The sequence below is a fragment of the Mastomys coucha genome, unplaced genomic scaffold (genome assembly GCF_008632895.1).
Source record: "Mastomys coucha isolate ucsf_1 unplaced genomic scaffold, UCSF_Mcou_1 pScaffold1, whole genome shotgun sequence".
NCBI classification, from domain to species: Eukaryota; Metazoa; Chordata; class Mammalia; order Rodentia; family Muridae; genus Mastomys; species Mastomys coucha.
Window position 1 is genome coordinate 23,300,085 of NW_022196891.1, and position 18,510 is coordinate 23,318,594.

General features: G+C 45.1%; 1 protein-coding gene across 1 annotated transcript in view; it reads right to left on the reverse strand.

Moving 5' to 3' along the window:
• Nckap5 (NCK associated protein 5) overlaps positions 1–17,704 on the reverse strand; it is a 903,226-nt gene extending 885,522 nt beyond the window's left edge. The window contains exon 1 of the mRNA XM_031380937.1: positions 17,258–17,704. The gene's annotated coding sequence lies outside the window, so the exon portion shown is untranslated. The remainder of the gene's footprint in view (positions 1–17,257) is intronic.
• Between the last annotated feature and the right edge of the window lie 806 nt (positions 17,705–18,510).

An 18,510-nucleotide genomic window follows, 5' to 3' on the forward strand; every position in this document is an offset into this window, starting at 1 on the left:
CCTTATGGAATCTCCCTGCATGAGTACAGAAAGCTGCTGAGGCCAGGTATGTGTCAAGAATGTGCCTGCATGGAGGCCCAAAGGGGCCCTTCTGTGAAGCTGTGAAGGTGAGACCAGGATTGCCTCAGAGACCCTAAGATGGTGGAGGTGACAGAGCTGTGGGATGCTTGCTAAGGTGAGCTGTTAACAGGAAGTTGAGCTAGCCCAAGAGAGAGATGTGTGTTGCTATCAATAAAGTTGAAAGGAATTGGAGATCTGAAGGGTGCTTTGATGTCAGACATAGAGATGCGGAGTTCAGAGTTTCCCAGCTGTTTTTCTGTCTTGCTCTGGTCCAGTACTTCCTCACTATGTTCCCTTCCTTATGTATTGAAATGATAATGTATATCCTGTGCCATGATATGTCAGACGTATGTGATCTGGTTTTTTTTTATATTGATTTTATTGGGAATTACAGTTAAGAGATTACAACTTTGGACTTTTAAACATTGTTGAGACTGTAATAGACTATGGGGACTTTTGAAGTTGGACAAAATTCATTTTGCATTGTGTTATGGCTACAGATCTATGGTGGTCTCAGAGTGAAATATGGTGGTTTAAATTGGTATGGCCCCTTTAGACTCATCTGTTTGAATGTGTGGCCCATAGATAGTAGCACTATTAGGAGGTGTGGCCTTCTTGGAAGAAGTATGTATGTCATTGTGGTGATGAGCTTTGAAGTCTCATATGTTCAAGCTCTGCCCACTGTGACACATAGTCTACTTCTGCTGCCCTTAGATCAATGTGTAGAACTCTTAGCTCCTTCTCTAGCACCATATCTTTTTGGCACACCTTCATGTTTTTCACCATGAGAATAATGGATGGAACCTCTAGAACTGTACACAAGCCCAAATGAAATGTTTTCCCTTACAAGAATTACCTTGGTCATTGTGTCTCTTCACAGAAATAAAGACTCTAAAACAGAAATTGATACCAGGAGTGGGGTATTGCTGTGCTAGAGCTGACCATGCTTGGAGGTTTGTTTGGAGGTTTGTGAACTTTGGGTTGTGGATTAGAAAAGCATTTGAGTGTTTAAAATTGGGATTAATGGGCCATCCTTATAGGAGCATGGAAGATAGTGGTTCTGAGTGTGATTCGAACTATAGGAATCTGACTCAAGAGGTTTCAGAGGAGAAGAATTTTAGCTTGTGGCCTTTGGTGAAGAATATGGCTGAGTTTTGCTCTTGTCCAAAAAAAATCTGTCTGAGGCTACAGCAAAGAGTTTGGATTAATTGCATTGGCAGAAAAAAAATCTTAAAACAGCCTGGCATTGACTCTGTTGTGTAGTTACTAGTGTTCAACCTCATGCAGATCTATAACAAAAAAGAGCAAGCCTGTAAGCAGCTCCCTTCCCTGGCTTCTATAGTAGTCCCTGTCTCTATAATCTTACCCTGCCTGAGTTCCTTTGATGATGAACAGCAATGTGGAAGTGTAAGCTGAATAACCCTTTCCTCCCCAATTTGCTTTTTGGTCATATTCTTTTTTTTTTTTTGGTTTTGGTTTTGGTTTTAGTTTTTATTTTTGTTGTTGTTGTTGCGCAATAGAAATCCTAACTAAGACATAGTTTATTAAAAAGAGTTATTTGGAGGCTAAACATTAAAAATGCAGGTCTCCAGCTCTTTCAAGGCATCTCTATCACTATATGGCTGATGTATTGTGATGCAATCAAATCAAGAGAGCCAGAGACACAGACAGACTCACACACACAAAGAAAGAGACAGAGATAGAGACAGAGAATGAGCAAGCACATGACACAATGTTTAATTTTGACTATCAACTAGATTGGATCCAGACTCAGCCAAAAGACATACCTCTGGACTTGTCAAGTCTGTGCAGGCATTTTCAGAAAGGGTTAACTGAGGGAAGCCACCCTCCCAGAGTGGATAGCCCCTTCTAAAAGGCAACTCAGATACAAAGAGGTCCAAAGAAAAAGCTGGGCTGCTTGCCTGCCTCCACTGCTTGTTGTTGAATGTGTCTATCCACCGCTCCTGCTGTCAACCTTTGCCATATCACAGCCCCAATTCTTGAGCCTTTCAACACAGACTGAAACCAGGGGCTCCCCAGGAGTCCTCCAGGCCTTCATCACCAGTTAAAGATGCCAAGGCGCCCAACCTCATAGACTGAGAAACTATGGGGTTCTCAGCCTCTACAGAAGACAGACAGCCTTTGTTGACTGCCCAACCTGTTGTGTGTAAGCCAGTCTAACAAGTCCCCCTTTTATAACACATACACAGTCCACACATTCTATTCCTCTAGAGAACCCTGGTTAACATCCGACACTAAAAAGACAGACATCAGGACAGGCTTGACTCCAAACCTTACAAGTTTTACTACTAATATTGGCAGAATGGATACAAAATTGCCAGTGTATGAACTTTCCAGAGATGTCCTTAAACCTTGTCAAAGATGTGGCACCAGTTAGAATCCCCTCTAGTCCCGATTTTCTTTGAGCAGTTAGATTTGAGGTTGGATATTAATGCTTATAAATTTCAAAGGTTTTAATGTATGGCCTTCTCCCTGTTCAAGCACAACATGTATCTTAACAGGACTGGAAAACATACCGAAAGGTGGTCTGTAGAGCTCTCCTATGGATCAACAGTGGAGCCAATCTGAGTTTCAATCCTGCCTCATCCTGCTGATCTCTCTGGCCTTGTATAGGTCATTTAAAGTTCTGACTTTCAGCTGCCTCTTCTGCAAACTGACATTATATTGAGAGTCAAGAAATATTTACAGCCTCCATCTACCAAGAAGCAGAAATGCAGTGGCTAGTATAATGTTGGCACACTGGAGGTGTACTAAGGGAAACCTGCTATCACAGGGATGCAAGGGTAGCTTAGATGGGAGAACGCTTGCCTGGCATGTGTGTAGCCTGGGGCTCCCTTGCCAGTGCTGTGTAAGCCAGGCATGGTGGACTAGAACCGTAGAACTTCAGAGGTGGAAGCAAAAGGATCAGAAGGTCAAGATCATCCTCAGTTATTCAGTGAATGTGAGACCAGCCTAGGTATGTGAGACCCTGCTTCAAACAAAACAAAACTTTCACACAGCAAGTCTACAAAATGGAAAAGAGGATGCCAGAGAGAGAAAACTTCCAAGCCCTAAAATATCATTTAAAAACAAACAACCCATCAAATTCCACGGTTCTCTCCTTCCACACACTCCTATGTCAGAGTTTCCTCTTTCAGGCAGAGATAGCATGTATGGACCTTTGTCTTAATGGAGCAAGGGCTTATTATTAACCAACAATGTACCAAGTATAGGAGTCCCACTGTCAGCCTGGATTCTTAAACAAAAGAACTGTATTGAAAACTTCACAATCAGAGATATCTTTTACTGTTCCTTGGATTAGGCTCCTAAGAAAGATGCTTTCCCCACCCACTTCTCCCATCACCACCTTCACCATCACAAAGCAACTCTGTTTGCCTGGACATGGCACGACACAAGGCATTGTGTGGCCCTTGCCATCTCCCTTTTCCCTCTATGCCCTTCAATAAGTAGGAACAAGGTTGCGGTCCCAGGTTGTGTGTGTGCTATTGCGGAGGGAGAAGGAGGTGCCTGGCTATACACAGTGGCCAGCCATTAACTGCATTAGTTATTTTTGTCATTACTATGACAAAAATACTTGACAAAAACAACACGTGGAAGTTTTGGGTTTTGTTTTTTGTTTTGGTTTGTTTGTTTGTTTGTGGGGGTGTTGCTTTTTTTTCCTGGATCACAGTTTGAGGGAACAGTCTGTTACATGGAGTATGAGGCAGTCAGTCATGTGGTACTGGCTGCCAGGGAATGCTGTGCTCAGCTCGCTCTCTATGTTTTATCTACTTCAGGATCTCAGCCCATGGGATGGTACCCCTATTGAGGGTGGATCTTTTCAACTTAATTAGCCAATGCAGAAACTCCCTTATATAGACACACCCAGAGATTAGCCTATGAAGTGATTCTAGATCATGTCAAACGGATAATCAGGGTAAACTATCCATCTAACATGCCATGTTGATTATCTGTGGCTGGAGCCATGGCTCTGTGGTTCAGAGAGCCTAGTATTCTTTCGAAGAACCTTTTTTTCCAGTTCCTAGAATCCACACTGGGCAGCTCTCAGCCACCTGTAACTCCAGCCCCAAGGGACTTGGCTCTCTTGTGGATCCTGTGGGCATCTGCAAACATACATGTTCAGTCACATGTGCGCAAGACGAAAACAAGTAAGAAATCGAGACGAGACATAGTGGGTTCTTTGTCCAATCAAAGACAATGAGCAAAGCCCCATAGCACCCCGCCATTGCAAACAGTTAGCAATACCGTAAGTGTGCTCCACACCTTACTTGCACTGACTTTAGTCATTTTTCCTCCAGCCCGTTAGGAAAAGTAACGTGGACTTTCCAAATACAAATGATAGAAACCTACACAGCCAGAAAACTCAAGACATATTACAGCCAGCGGATCCACAGATGAGAACTGAAGGCAGGACTCAAAAAGTGATGCTCTCTCTGTCTCTCTGTGTGAGTTTCAATTATATATATATATATCAATCCATTGTACATGACAGTGTGCTAAAAAAAAAAAAAAGAGCATTTTCATATATATTATACATTGTGCCTATCCTCTGTCCCTTAGTCCCTTTCATTCCTCTAGATAGTTCTACTTCCATTTTTCTGTTTGTATGCAATCCAGAACCCTATCCTCTGCCCTTCAATGGGCAATGCCGCGAGACTTCTATGGTGTGCAGCAACCTGGGTGCTTTGCAAGCCAGGGAAAGTGTGGAGGGAGCCTTGGTTGGCTGAAGGAGCATGCAGCTCTGAGTCAGAGCTCAACTATCTGGGAGATTCCATCCATCCCTCTGGAGGTTAGCAACTCAGAAAAGAAACCGGTTCTGGCCTCTGGTGATAAACAAGGGAAAGAACCCAAAACTCCATGGGATCCTGATGGATAAGACGAGCTCTAAGAAAAACTAATTTAAGCAGCTGGGAGGCTCCAGACAAAGGCAGTGTTGACAGATGTGTTGGGGCGAGGCTAATGACATGACTAGGCCAGGCTGTGCCTGGCATAACGGATTCCATCCAGCTCCATCAACCCCACCCTTCATCTGAGTCATCCTAAAGCCAAAGATTGCAAAGCCCCCCTTCTCTCCTGGGACATCCCCAGCCCACAAGAAGGGAAACCGCATTTAAGGTTTGACACCAGCACTGCAGAACCCACATGTGGGAAGTGGAGAACTGATAACCACCCCTGGGGCACCTCGGGCAATCATGTGCAATTTAAAAACACACAGTGCAAACCCATATTTAAGGTTCATCAGAAGCTGCAAAGTAGCTGCATACAAACCATGGTTTCTGAACACTGGAGACTATAATCCCAGGAGACAGGTCATGTTGAATATTAAGAACACAAAAGATCAGATGAAGCCAATTTGGCTCTGACTCATGAAGACAAAGCAAGCAATTGGAATGGCAGAGTATGTGGTGAGCGTGCTGGCTGGAAGTAGGCACCCACGTCATCCACCTACCCTGATCTTTGTAGGGATTCCTCAACGGGTATGACAGGGTACATGGCCCATCCCTCGGGCTTAGCCATACACTTCTATTTGTGGATCTGGGATCATCCAGCAAGAGACTTGGAGACCGAAAGAATCACACCTGGTACCTACAGGAGAACTCTGCAGTGGCTACCATGCCCTGGCCACTAAGCCTTTACTCGAAGACTGAAGACAGAAGCTATCATCCACACTGCTTCAGAAACTAGAGCTGCTTCTCCCAGAAGCTGCTCATTCTCCCATCCCTGGCTGCTAGTAGGACTACTTTGTAGTAACTACTGACTTTCAAAGCTAGCCCATTGATAGGAGACTCCACGGTTTCTGCTGTAATATAGCAACCTTCACAAGACTCATGTTGAATCTCATGGCATAGGTTGGTCCTCACAAAGGGTATATTTAAATAAAGGCGTGTAAAGTCCTCAAAAAAGTGCTATTTGGATGCCTCTGTTTGCTTTCCCATAACCTGTATGTGATCGGCAGCTCCTGGCCTCAGTCATGCTGACTTGAGATGAGAGGGATGGTGATGGCTTGCCCTCCCAGCTGTCCTACCAGCTTCATGTCTGTATTTAATTTCTGTTGTGGATTTAGTGTGAGGACAGGTATATATGTGCATGCATGAGTATGCGCATGCGTGCGCGTGCATGCTGGTGCATGTGCATGTGAGTGTGCATGTGGTGTCTGTCTGTCTGTCTGTATGTATGTCTGTATGTCTGTCTGTCTGTGAATGATGGTGCACATATAGAAGTTATAGGACAATGTGCAGGAGCCATTGCCCTCCTTCCATGATGTGAGCCCAGGGAGTCAATCTCAGGTGAGGACCATCATCTGCTCAGCCATCTTACTGGCCCTGACCTGTATTTTTGACTAATGCTTATTTGTGAATGAATAACAGATGAATCAGTAAATGAATTTCCTGCACAAGTCAAATAGATTCTTCCTATAACATTTTCCTATATCATTTTTGTTTATAGATTTCCTTTGTTGTTGTTATTTCTTCTCCATAAAAGCAAGGCAATGAGGCTTTCAATATCTGAGTGTATCCAGATATAGAAGGGATCATATGTAAGTTTTACTCCTCCTCATAAAACTTGTAGTGTTTTCCACTGTTTCTAGAAACAGTGCCACTAACACTTGGTACATAAAAACAAATTATACACTTAAGTGCTAGAAATCAGAGTTGATGAAAACAATTCAAAGGCCCTGAAGAATATATCAGAACTTTCAGATAAATGGTGCTTCCACGTGTGCATATATATATACATTTTCGCATTTGCATGTGTGTCCATATGTGAGTGTAGACATGTGAGCATGTGTGTTCATGTATGGGTGTGTGTGTATGTTTGCATCCACATGTAAGAACACATGTGCACGTATACCTCTTTGTATATACACATGTACATGTATATTGCACATGTGCACATGTGCCTGTGAGCATGTACATGTGTCATTCACCTTTTCTCCTTGCGGTAACCTTCCCTATGCAATGAGGGGAGAGAGCACATCTCTGATCACTTCAAAGCAGCAATTGCTCTTCATCATGAAGATCTGCACCCTGGCATAGAGGCCTTTGAGTTCTCGGCACCTCTGTGTGGACTCCCTCCTAGATAAAGAAAAGCTGAGCGGCTGTCTCACTAAGCATCTATAGGCTTGTAAACATCCTAGTCTAGACAATAATTAAAGTCAGAAATGTAACTTAATTAAAGCATGTCTCTTTGGAGCCCTGGGGGCCATTCCTTGTGCTCACTACAAGTAGTGTTTATACAGGCTGTTCTGGGGTGTGCAGGGGATATCCTGTTAGGACAGTCTCTTAAATTAAGTGTGAGGAAGGGCCATGAAGGGGGAGGTCTGGCGGGTTTAGGTGGGTGCAATAAAACAAAGGAGGATGCTTGTCTGAGCACACAAACACAGGTGTCAAAGATGATCAGCAGGAGGTTGGGTGATGGCTCAGTGGGCAAAGAGGCTGCAGTACAAGCATGAGGAACTGAGTTTGGATCCTCATAACCCATGTAAAAAGAGCTGAGCACGGTGCTTTGTAGAGGCAAGAAGTTCTCTGACTGCTGGCCAGAGGCATAACATTCTTAATGAGTTCCAGGCCAGGGGGAGACCCCCTCTCAAGCACAAGATAAACACAAGAGTGACACTGAGGTTAACCTCTGTCACCCACATGTTCACGCATATGCAAACACAGCCACCTTGTGCATACACACATAAGCACATGCGCACGTGCGCATACATGCGCGCACACACACACACACACACACATACACACACACACACACACACACACACACACACACAAGCATCACTGTCCTGCAACCTGGATTTCGAGGGAACAGAAACTGAATTTGTTCTTCTAAGACCACAATAAGCCCTTAGACAAAATCCACATGAGAAATAAAAAACCAGCAGTTTCAAGGGTTTGGTTGGTGTTTCTGTATATTTTTGTCTGTTTACAAAATATTTTTATCACTTTTTTCACACTTGTGACAGCATTTTGCATATGCAGATTTTTACCTAAAGCTCTCATTTCTAGCTTCAGGATAATTTTTAAAATGAAGACTCAATTTGTTTTCAACAATGATGACACTGTTGGAGCCTCACAATAATGCCACATCAGGACTGCCTCCTGCTCAACTAATCCAGATCAGTTCCTGCCACCCTGCCACCCAAGGACCAGTGGCAGTTCTCCTGAGTATTACACAGTTAAATTTTCTCTCTACTTTGGCAGCTCTCTTTATTTGTACCCCCTCCGTGGTCTTTGCCGCTAAATTTGAATTTTAGGCCTTCCCTCCTTTTCCTTCTCCTTCTCCCTCTCCCTCTCCCTCTCCCTCTCCCTCTCCCCCTCCCTCTTCCTCTCTCTCCCTCTCCTTTTCCTTCTCCCTCTCCCTCTCCCTCTCCTTCTCCTTCTCCTGCTCCTTCTCTTTCTGCTTCTCCTCCTTCTCCTTCTCCTCCTCCCTCTCCCCCTCCCCTCCCCCTCCCTCTCCCTCTCCCTCTCTCTGTACCTCTCCCTCTCCCTCTTCCTCTCTCTGTCTTTCTCCTTCACCCTCTCCCTCTCCTTTACCCTCTCCCTCTCCTGGTTATAACTGTCAGTGTCTTAACTGGAATCTTTCCTTTTGTGTGTAAGTATGTACATGTGCATATTGATCGGTGCACTTGTGTGAGCAGGTGTGCATATATGTTCATGAACATACATGTGCAGGCTGGAGGAGCCCCTCTGGTGTCCTTACTCAGGAATTGTCCACCTTTTCAGATAGACTTTCCCATTGGCCTTGGCCTTAATGAACAGGCTAGGCTGTTGACCAGTGAGTTTCAGGAATCCTCCAGGTCCCACCTGTCCAGCCCTGGGATAACATGTTCAAACCACATCCGGCTTTGTCTGTGGATTCTGGGTATCGGGCTTGAGTCCTTGTGCCTCCTTGCAAGCCCTTTTACCAGCTGAGCCATCTCCTCAGCCCTGAACCCTCCTTTAGAATGTGTACACTAGTCTTGTTCGAGATGGGTCAAGATTGGATCGCAGTAGGTGCATAGAGGCAGAATATAATGACATGGTAGAGTGAGACAACTGGCCACCGCGTCAATAAGCCAATAGTCAGAACTCACCGGGATCGCCAGGAAAATGAGGGTTCAGAGCCTCACTCCTCACCCTTCTCTGAGTTCTTGATCAATACAGAAGATCTTGGTCAACATGTCAATATAGAAGCTCTTGATCCATATGTAAGTATGAAGCAAAGATGTGAAAAACGCCTCCTATCTCTCATATAAAATCTTGCCCTGCCTGCCTAACAGGACTATTGTAAAAGCCAAAGAAGACCGATTAAGAAGGTGACCGATTATAAACTCAATCAACTGAACTTTAGTTTTACTAAGTTACTAGATCACATGGACTTTTAAAAGGAAAACTCTCTACCAATCCAAATTTTCTTAACTCCCATTGAAAAAGTAAGCAGTATATGGAAGATATGCTGTTTTTACCATGCACCCAACAAAGAGAGAGTAGGGAATAATTAGTCACAGTATAAACCTGCCTTAGCAGCATTCTCAACACTGCCGAGTTTAATGGAAGTCATACAACGTAGAATTTCAACCAAATCCAGAGACTTGAAGACTTTTATTTAACATCTAGCACAAGGATGGAGGTGATCCAATTATGAGAGGGCTGTTTTAGAATCCAGGATGCTACCGGACAGCTAATTGTTTAAAATCGAGTTCTCTCCCACTTCTTCTAGAACCTGCCTTACAGACTCACACATTCTTTGCCAGTATCAGCAGGGTCATCAGGGTTCACCAAAGCCCTGTTCAGCTACTTCAGCCCACATGATTGGGCTGCACCTTGCTATGGAATGAAGTCGATTAAGGTAGTAGATTAACTTCCCTAGGTTGGAAACTAAAGGGGAAGTCTCAGGTGACTGGTCAACATCCGGAACAATAAGTTAAAGGTGGTGTTAAACTATAGGTTAAGAGCTTAGACTCTAGGGTTTGGGCGGTAACAGGATTAAATCTAACTCCACCACATATTTAAGAAAGCTATCTGGCCAGGTAGAATCTCTACTTCCGTTTTCTAAATACCACTTCCTACTCCATCTATGATCTTGTATAGATTAAATAGGATAGCTTGTGTGTATAGCATGTGGTGTGTGGTGCAGGGCTTATGATAGGCTCCCAAAATGATGATGTCACCTAGCCCCAGGAGTGGCCTATCCATGAGCAGAATGATTGATTTCACCTAAGTGGATAGATTTCAACTTTGAAGGCCAAGGCACATTTCCCAGATGAACCTAGTGGTTATAAGAGCATTTCCTACCAGAGACCTTTCTCGGGCTGAATGGTACATATAAATCCTCCTGGGTGGACCCTTTTGTAAACTATAGATCTCTGGGGAGTATGCTAGTCACCAATGCACGCCTCCACGGTTACAGAGTACATGCCCTGGCTTCTTGTATAAGATGCGAACAAGATGAGCCCCCCAGCATTCCATCATCACCATAGATGGGGGAGGAGTTCACAAGGCCCTCCTCCCTGTGGAGGTATAAACTGTTAACAGTTGCTGTGGGAGAGCACTCATATTCCACAGTAGTGTCACCACTAACAAATACCCTTCGAAAGTAAATAAGCCCTAAATGACCCCATGGCCATGCAGCCACTTTTAATTAATTGTGGTGGGTCACATACAAAAGACATGAAAATGGGAGGGGGACTTGCAAAAAGGGGGAGACTTAATTGGAGAAGAAATGGAGAAGAGGGATAATGGGGGGGCACTTAGAATATTCTACATGTATGTGAAATTGTGGACATTCTACATGTATGTGAAATTGTGGACATTCTACATGTATGTGAAATTGTGGAAGGAGTAATAAAACAAAATAAATCCAGTCTGCATGGCTCTGCTCTGGAGTAATGAAGGAGGGGCAAGTGTTCTTTCCCTAATAGGGACTGCCTCCCAGCAGGGGAGGAGATGACAGGAAAGGTGACAGAAACTCCATCTTAATGTAGAGACTAAAAGAAACTAAGATGTTAGGGTTGAGTGTAACTAACTTATTTATTTATTTATTTTTATTGTTAGGATTTTTTGAAGGGGGTGCTTTTTGCTCCTGTTTTCTGTTTTCTTGAGGCCCCTGCCTCAAGGGTCTTGCTATGTAGCCCAAGCTGCCAGTTTTCTGAGCAATGTTCCTGCTTCTATAGAACTCTGAGACTCTAGGGTGCTGCTGTCCAACAACTTAAAGATATTGAGGCAGGTGTTGCCTGACTCTTTGTAGACTAAGTTCTATAGTGATACTCATTGTATCCAGGAGACCCTACGGCAGCCTTAGAGGGTCAGAAGGCAGACTCCACACGGCCATGCAGCCTTCTGTTGGCGGTGATTAAACAGCAGAGGGAAATAATTTGCGAAGAGAAGTTTCTTTTTCTGACAGCTTTGGAGAGAGGGAGGACGAGGGAGAGGTGAAAAGAAAGAAGTTGAGAGAGGGACAAAAGAGAAAAGAGGCAAAGAATAAGAAGATGGGGAGAAGTAGGAGGAGGAGCAGGAGGGGGAGGTGGGAGGAGGAGGGAGGAGAAGAATGAGGTGGAGAAGCAGGAGGGGAGGAAGGAGGAGAAGCATGAGATGGAAGAGGAGGGGAGGAACAGGCAGGGGAGAAGCAGGAGGGGGAGGAGGAGCAGGACAGAGAGAAGAGCAAAAAGAGACAAAGGAAGAAAGAAGAGAAGGGGAGAGGAAAGAAGGAGAGATTGAGAGCAAGAGGAGGGTAGGAGAAAACAGGGAAGAAAACAGAGGGGGAGAGAGGGGAAGTGAGAGGAAAGAAATGGAGAGAAGAGAAAAGAAGTGGGCAGAGATGGGAAGGAGAGAGAAATGTTAGATTATGTCACCAGTGCCTTCAGAATGTCCTAGAGAGCCTCACCTCTCACAGGCCCCATGCTCCTCTGCTGATATCACTCTGTAGGTGAGGCCTTCAATCAAATGAACCTCGTAGAATCTCTTTAAACACTACCAAGGTCACAGACTGTGCTCTGGCTGTGCAGCCTCACACACAGCAAGAGCTCCTTACCAGAAGTCCTTATCTTAGTAGAAGAGAAGAAAGCAAGGGCAGAGTGGCCCCAGAGCTGGCCATGCAGCATCCGTGGTCCCAACCCAGACACATTGGCAGATTCTATCACCTTGTTCCCAGGCCTTCCCTTGGAGTTCTGCCCAGTGCCTGGCTCTTTTTGTGAGACTGCATATGCCACCTAAAACCAGTTAGAAAATCTTTCCTTCTACATAAACCAGCCCAAAGGGATCATGGTGTCCATTACTGAATGAGACTGAAACAGAGAAATGTGGCCTAGAGAGATAAGGAAGTAGCAAACGGAGTGGTAACAAGGGGACCATTGATAGTAAAAAGTACAGGGAGGAGAGCTGACGGGAGGGCCAAAGACCTGGATCAGTGGGTTGAGGTGCTTGCTGCCAAGCCCGACAACCTGAGTTCAATTCCCAGAAAAGAATCAACTGCAACACATGGTCCTCTGACTTCCACATCCCTGCCAAGGCACAAGTGATTCCTCATAATACACACATAACAAAATTAAGTAAGTGTTAAAAGGAATAATTGTGAGATGAGAGAAAAATTTGAGATGAAGTGGCCAAAAAAGCTTAATTGATATTATGATTGTGTGTGTGTCTGTATGTGTGTGTGTACTTATATGTGTGAGTGTGTCCTCGTGTGTATGTATTTATACTTGTGTGTGTACATGTATGTGTATGTGTGTTTGTGGGACTAGCTGTGCGTGGAGACCAGAGCATAGCCTTGGCTGTTACTACTAAGATACCATCCACCTTGTATTTGGAAACAGGGTCTTCCACTGCTCTGGAACTCACCAAGCAGGCTATGCTGACAGGTTAGTGAACTTCACGGATGCTCCTGTCTCCAGGCCCCCAGCACTGGAATTAGAAGTAGTACCATTACTTCCAGCTTTTGTTGTTGTTCTCTGTGTTGGTTTGGGAATCTGAACTCAGGTCCTTGTTATTGCAAGGAATGCATTTAAGTGACCGAGACATTGTCCCAGCCCCGTGAAGTCAATTCTGACAGAGCTCTGGAGGAAAGGAAGAATCTCACAGAGACCTCCAGGAAGAGCAAACATCAATGGTTAAAGCTCCAAAGGGAATCTACTCCTTGATGTATGAAAGAACATGACTTGGGACAGTGACAGCAGAACCTTGAGCAGAGCCCAGAGTCGCTCGAAGTTGGCACACAGACTCATGCCACTCTCTGCCCAACTTTCTCTTGAATACTAGATCAGCGCAAAAATCAGAGAATGACTATTCCCAGACTTCGGAGACAGCTCATGGGGTAAAGAGTGTGAGGACGTGAGCTCTGATCCCTAAAACATTTCTGTTGCTGGAATAAAATAACCCAACAGAAAACAAATTAGGGAAGGAAGGCTCACAGTTCCAGCGGGGATTCCGTCCACCATGCCTGGGAAGACCCAAAGGCAGCTAAGATTTGCCTGACAGGAGGCAGAGAGATCAAATTCCATCCTCACACAGGAAGCAAAGAGAAGGGGAAGTGGGGCCAGACTTCAATGCCCGCCTCCCCAGTGACGTATTTCCTCCAGCAGCCTCTACCTCCTAAAGGCTCCATAACCTTTACAAACAGCTTCACCAGCTGAGACCAACTGTTCAAACTCGTGGGTCTATGGGGGACATTTCATTTTCAAACCACAGCACTGTAAAAAGCCAGGTGCCGTGAACAGGAAACCCTGTTAACAAGGAGACAGGAGACAGAGATAGGTAGAATCCTGGAAGTTTTCTGTCATGGCAAAGTTCTAGGCCAGTGAGAGACTCTGTCTCAAAATGTAAAAGGTAGAAAATGCCTGAGGAACACCATCCAAGATTCAGTTCCTGGACCCCATCACATGTACACTGCACAGGCACATTCCATCATAAGAGTGGGAACTCAAAACTAGGCTTATTCTAGTCCGCAGGTAGCTTGAGAAGCATGATTCTCCATGCCTAGCCCCTTTGACTTTTCCTGCAGTTAGTAAGTGTTCTCAGATCTGTGTGACCACCATGACTCAACTCTGTTGGAACAGCTCAGAGGCAGCCACAGACAGTAAGTCAACAAACAGGTGTGGCTGCCTTCCAATAAAACTTTATCCACACAAAAACACAGTGCACAGGTTTTTGCCTGATTGGTAGCTGGTGGATCCCTGTACTAAGCCACAGGAAGGGGACTGGACTTGACTTAAAGACAATAAAACCACCCGCCTGATTGAAGCTCTATCTTTCTCTTGATCCTCCTCATCACTGTTCAAGTATGTTAGTAAAATCTTTGTGTCTTGATCCCCCTCTTCAGAAAGGTGGTTGGAGCTCCTTCCAGCTCCCAGCCAGGGCTCTCATATAACAATCCTGGCAGAGATCCCTTTGAATAGAGAATACGTATCTGTAGAATGCTCATCCATAAATAGGACATCTATATATCACTCTCTACCCAAAGGCTCGTGGACCATCTAGGAAGAAGGATTAAAAAGACCGTCAGAGCCAAAGGTTGGGAAGGACCAGACCAGGATTGTCTTCTGGGCATGGCAGAACTGCTGTACTCATCAATTTACAACAGCCTTATTTACCTGCATGAGATCTGTATAAGATCAAGATAACCAATACTCCAGCATGGAGGGATGAAGGACTCAGGAAGCTTGATCCCAACTGAGGAGCTAGTGGCAGATGATGGCTTTTGGAGAAGGAGGAAGACGTGTGTGTGTGTGTGTGTGTGTGTGTGAGTGCGTATGTGCATGCTTGCATGCGTGCACAGGCACATGTGTGCATGTGTACATGTGTGTACATATGTGCATGTGTACATGTGTGTACATATGTGCATGTGTGTATGAGTGTATATATGTGTGTACATGTGTGTGTGAGTGTGTGACGTTGTTGAAAGTGTGGCCCCTGGTAAGTCAATGGACTCAAGCGGACATCCCCACTAGCATGAGCATATAGGTAGTTCAGACTGAATCTGGTAGCTTACCTTTTTAGAGAGAGAAAGAGCTGGGGGCTAGAGCAGGGACCCAGTGACTAAGAGCACTAGTAGCTAAGAGCTCTTGCTGATGGCCTAGATTCTATTCTCAGCACCCAGAACCATCCAACTCCAGTTTCAGGGGATCTGATGCCTTCTTCTGACCTCTCTAGGCACTGGTATATATGTGGTACACATACTACATGCAGACAAAACAGAGCTATATACATTAAAATAAATAGAATCTCTTTTTCTAAAGTGGATATGTAAGAGCCAGGCAGTGGTGGCACACACATTTTATCCAAGCATTCAGGAGGTAGAGGCAGGCAGATCTTTGAGTTCAAGACCAGTCTTGTCCACAGAGTGAGTTCCAGGACAACAGAGAAACCCTGTCTCAAAAAAAAAAAAAAAAAAAAAAAAAGATATCTGTGTTTGGCAGGAGAGACAGGATGTAAGGGTGAATCTGAGAGGACCTAGAGAGGAAGCAGGGGCTCACTGCATGCCTGTATGAAATACTCAAGAATTATTAAAAGTATTATTTTTTTTAAAAAAAGATGTACCTGCATATGGAATATATGTCTAAAAACACAGTCATCAAGAAATATATGACTTTCTCCCCACCTTCCAGGAACCAGCATGGCACCCCGCATTCTGCTCTGGCTTGGAGAGTAACTCAGAGTCTGGAGAGGCCATTCACTCTCTGGGACCTGCCAATCAAGCAGTAGATCACCTTGCCACTCCATTGCCCAAGGTCTTTCTTCCCATTACTCAACCCAAAGTTGCATTTGGATCTATAAGGGCCTCTGAGGCCATTTCCTGTCTCACTGTCTGTGCTTGTGTGCGGGGAGGGGGGGTGGGGGGGTGGGGGGTCTGGAATCATTGTATGGGCCAGGCACAGGTCACACAAAACCGTGTTTTCCCTCCAGGCTCTGGTGCTGCCACAGGCAGGGAAGCTATCTATCTGTGTTCACGAACGTCTCCATTCTATCATAAACAGAGTTCTACGTGCACATATAGTAAAGTGACTGCCTACCCACAGGGAGCCCAGAGTCCTTCGTTCATGAGAGGATGGACTCTCTCCACCAGGTCCATTCAATGGGTAGAGAGCTGAGTCAGGGTTTTTCCTGAAATTCCTTCTATTCAATATTTCCTTCATTGACTCCGCGCCACTCTTAATGGGTAAAACTTTGCTTTTGTAAGATCCCTTAAAATACCCCTCCCGGGGCCAACTGCCGTTTATCTTGGCAACAGGTAGCTCCAAAAAAAATTTGGAAAGTCTCTGCTTGGCATGGGCTCTGAGCTACTGGCACGTTAGAGATTAATAAAGCACATTTAGCAGCGCTCAGGTCGCTGCAACACAATCCCTCACCGTGAAACGTGCGAGTTTCTTTGTTCATAGCAAACAAAGTCGAAGCCAGAGAGGGTCAACCATGACAACCAGAGACAGCAAACAGTGAAGATCTTTGAACATCTTTCATCTGGCAACTGGTGGGTAGGAACTGATGCGCGATGTTCAACCATACATCTGCTTGGTGTTCTCGGCTCTACAAACTGGGCAGGGGCCATGGGACCTCTGAGCTGGGGGCTGACTGAACAGCACCAAGATATCTGGGTTGTACCTGTTTCCTTGAAGCCCAAGAAAATCGTGACTTGAAAGACAACCGGTTAAGGAACATCTCCAGAAGCAGAAAAAAGAATCAAGATTGACCAGTTTGACTTTTCTTTAGGAAAGCAAAATGCTTAGGTTTAATTGGATTTTAGCTTGAGAGAAAAAAAGAAAAGAAAAAGCAAACTTTGCTCGAATGTACAGGTGTGGCGCTAGTAGCACAGGAAGGAGACAACAGCGACAAGAAATGGGAACTAAAACTCAAACAGGCATTAGACGAGGAGCAATTACAGGTTCCGAGGAGGAAGCAGTTCACTGTGAAACCCCGCACACCTGGATTCTCACAAAGCAAGCACCGGAAGAAAATAGCAGGGAGCCCCACTCGCAAAGGCAGCATCCATGAGTGCCAACGCAGGCTCCACGTGCTGGGCGATGCCTGTCCGTATTTACACTGAGTGACCCCTCCTCGGAGTCCTCCAGAAAAATCACGCAGACCTGCAAATCACAAGTCCAGACCACTGTTCTACTCCTGCTGAGCACAGTAACCTTGATTCTCCACATCAAAGTCCACATGCAGTGGGACAAAAAAAGCTAAGCAAAGAAAAGTTCTGTCCTTACCTAAAAGGCATAGCAGACAGGCCAGCTGGTTGCTCCGCCACCGTTAGCCTGCTCCTGTGTTCTGTCTCATTCCATCCAAAGTCCTAGTGCTATCCAGGAGGGCTCCTGCGGGGGGTTCTCGGATCTTCCTGTAGGAGTTTTTGATCACTGGCTTGCTTAACAAACTCGCCTGTGTTCTGCGGGTGTTTGAATGCAGTACCACACTGGGCACCCGGCCAACGCTCAGCTTCCACAGGCAAAGAGAAACACTCACACCCTCCCAAGCAGGCTTCCCTCGTTGGTGTCTTTTAAGGTGGGGATCCAGGTGTCATCTCTGGTTGGAGGGTGGCTCGAAAGGTAGCTCCCTTGCCTGACTTCTCCACTGCCTTGTGGGAGCCCCAGAGTTTGTTTTTCTATCTCACTGCCCTGAAGTTCTCCTCACGATCGGGATCGCCCGGCTTGCCTTTCCACCAGCTGCACTTTAAATGTATTTTAATTGGCTGGAATGTCGAAAGAATCTATTTGGCAGTCGTTTACATGGGACGCACGCCCAGGGCAGCTGAAAAGAGGCCCCAGAAGCGGACGATTACTTCATCAAAAGCGGCAGTTTGAATAGCATTGACTCCTACAGAACTACAAGGAACGGAGTTCTATAGCCAAGACGGAATAATTAATAATTTGTGGAGAAAATTCTTCATTCATCTAAAAAAGCCAAAACGACAGGGGGGCCGGGGGGGGGGAAATCCCTGCAGGTAGGAGAGTTCTTTCTGAAAGAGGTGATTTATTAAGGCCCCTGTTCTGCTCTCTACAAACATTGATTTTGTATACCCTTACAGGAGAGACATATGCATAATTTGGTTTGCCTGAAAAGTTAAATCAAGTAATTTTCACTTTCAAAGAGCCCCTGAGATGCATAGCACTTTTTCACCTTCATACATTAGCCAGAGACCACAGTAGATATTTTCCTGAGTAATAGGCAGTTGCTGGCTGGCTTTCTTTCTCTTGGTTTGTTGGTGACTTCTCAGCTAGATCCAGCTTCAAATAAATTCACTGTGAATCAAAATAGATAATCATCACCGCATAGTATTTATAAGCCTGATTAGAATTTAAAATATCACAAGTGAAGAAGGGTCTGGGAGATGGCTTGGATGGGTCAGAACACTTGCTAGGCAAGCATTAGGACCTGGGTTCAAATCCTTAAAGACACATAAAAAGCCAGCTGTATCTCTGTACACCTCTAATTTCAGTAGAAGGATAGCTGGGGATTGCTGGCT